Below are 2809 nucleotides of genomic sequence, written 5' to 3' on the forward strand. Positions count from 1 at the left end.
AAACACGTTTAATACTAATTCATGGAGCAACACATGACCACTCATAAAGATGTTCATAAGGAGATGTGCAAGTGGACAAAAAAATCAATATACAATATAATGTGCTAGGAAATGTAATAGTGCTGAGTGACAATTAGGAGCCCAGAGGAGAGGCTCTTCCTAGAGCCTCGTCCAGGTGGGATAGAAGAAGTGGCATTGGAATTGATCCTTGAAGGAAATGTAGTGTTCACTGGACCCCAAAGAAGGTGTTGGGGGGCGGGGAGCAAAACTGTCAGAAAACAGAAGCTTCCCCCCAGGTGTGCTTCACAGGCCTAGCACCTATGTCTTCCAAACAGCCATCTACTGCAAGTTACTGGAATCGTTAACCTACGTGAACCTTGGATGCAGACAAGCAGGGCTGTGAGGAATGCCCCAGGGGTAAGAACACCAGTGCAAAGGCTGAGCACCGCCCAAGGACGCCGGCTGCAGCTTGTGACTGCAACTCCCGCTACCAGAAGGAGCAGTCTGAGAGGTCTGAAGTCAGCACCTTAAAGAGAAGGTTGGGTTAGAGGCAAAAGAAGGATTTCTGTGCCCTGGGGCCGGCGATGGAGGTAGTGGGGAATCTCCTTTCTAGTGATCATAAAAGAAAAAACAACAAAAGTCAGCTTTGGGGAGCGGCTTAGGATACCCTGAAAGAAGGTTTGGAGAAGGACTGGGTTTCTTATCAAGTGCTATTCCCAGGTTTGTATCGTATCAGTGGCAATGGTTTCCCGCAAAGACAGTTCAAAGAGAGAAGAGCTGTTTCTTCAAGTACAAAAGAAGAATAAATGGAACTATTCCAAAAGATAGAAGAATTAAATTGGATTTTTAAATTAAAAACTCTCCATTACCAGAAATGGTTGGGATAGAAGAGTTTGACTAGTTTACACCATACATTTACTACACGAGTTACCAATGCTTAAAGACTGGCAATACCATGTAATGCACTAAGTGCCAATGATACTATGGATAATTCCTTCTGTGACGATCCAAACACCCTTTCAAGATCTTCCCGTGCGTGGGAGTCTTCACGTCAGATCTCAGTGCACAGTGGCGCAGGACAGCAGGTGGAGGGAATGCACGTGGATGAGGACTGACCACAGGACGGCTGCTTGAAGGTTGCTTTTTGGAATAAATTCCTTCGCCTCGAAGATGTCCTCAGACAGTCAGGGCAGGAGGAGTGGGGGCAAGCCTGACTTCCCTGTGTAGGAATATTTCCCAGGCTGCTTCTAGTCATTTCTGGGAAAGGAACAGTTTCCACCCGTCAGCGTCGGGCTGGTAGACAGGGGAGGAGGGTGGGCACTTTGAGATGCGGGAGCGACAGGGAACGGGCGCCAGGCGCCCGGGAAGCACAGTCAGGGTCTGCACCTGGCATTCCCTGGCAGGAATCGCGGAGGCGGGAGCAAGTCCAGCGCAGGTGACGTCGCAGGTGGGGCACGTACATACTGCGTGTCAGAGCGACGCAAAGCGTCAGCCACAGACGGGCTTGAAGGAGGAGGGTCGAGAGCAACGCCAGGCTCGACTGGCAAAGTCCAGGAACTTACCGAGAACTTACAGCTCTGAGTATAGACGACTTTTTAAAAATACGATGTTAGCTTGTTTGCTCGTCCGTCCCCTTCCCCCTGAAGATGAACTGGTGGCGAGCGGGAGATGCAGGGGAGACAGAAATCTGCTTGAGCATGTTGGTCAGCTGGGTACCTGTTAATTAATGGCTGGCGATAAATGGATGTTATTTAAGAACTTGTGACTAATATGAAGCTGTCATTCTGCTGCAGTAGTCCATGAAATGACTGCTGTGCCCAGAACGACTCCCGCAGAGTTGCGTGACAGGCACTCTATGTCAAAAAGAATGAACGCCTGACTTCAGCCCTTTAGATATGAAAAAAGAAAAATGCTGATGCCTCTTACCAGGCCCTGCATGAGTAATGGTGACTTGTCACCTGTCGCCTGTCACCCCCTCCCTTCTATACTGTGCTCAACTCACCTGGCTCACACCTCCAGCCCCCTCTCCAGGGGCCACCACTCTCTAGGGTGGCTTTTCAAGGAGCTTCCCCATCCTTGTTGGTGTCCCTTAGCCCTATTTGTAAACAGTCTTTCATTCAGTGTCTTCAACCATCCCCTTTTTGGAGTTCTCTTTGTTTCTGCAGGAACACTCGACCTGTATAGGTGTGTGATGCTGGGCACGTTATTCTTTCTTTCAAATCTATCAGGTGGGAGAATCTATAGAACGGTAGTTTGAACCACGTCAGAATGACAGTATTTGACCAACTTTCACCTACAAAAATGGGAATTTCACATGCTGTAAGAACTAATTAAATGTAAAGCTATTCGAATAGTACTGACACGTTGTAAGCTACTACTCATTTCTAGTGGTGACCCTGTAAGTTATGTCTCTGCCCAAAGATAGCAAATGTGTGACCTGTGCTGCCTTCTCCTCGCATGGCCAAGAGGACACTATGTATCACAGGGCTCTTTCTCACAGATCCCAGAGGCCAATTCAACCCTTTGAGAGTAAGAGGCAACCCAGCCCCATGGCCCTACTCTTCTGGACCTGCCCCTCAAGGAATTTCCACGGCCACTGCCCAGCTGGCCTGTCAAAGGGGGCTCCCCTTTGCCTGTGGCAGAGCGGTGCTCTTAGCATTTTTGAAATGTGCATGGCAGTAAGGTCTCGCATCCCCATTAATACTTGGTTGCACTGCAGTTACCTCCGGGTTAGGTGCGGTTTTGTGGGCTTCCCTAGTGGCTCAAGAACCTTTGTGTGATTCTGTGTTTGGGAACATACGTTGTGGAT

The sequence above is a fragment of the Propithecus coquereli genome, unplaced genomic scaffold (assembly GCF_000956105.1).
Source record: "Propithecus coquereli isolate 6110/MARCELLA unplaced genomic scaffold, Pcoq_1.0 Scaffold38, whole genome shotgun sequence".
Lineage (NCBI taxonomy): Eukaryota > Metazoa > Chordata > Mammalia > Primates > Indriidae > Propithecus > Propithecus coquereli.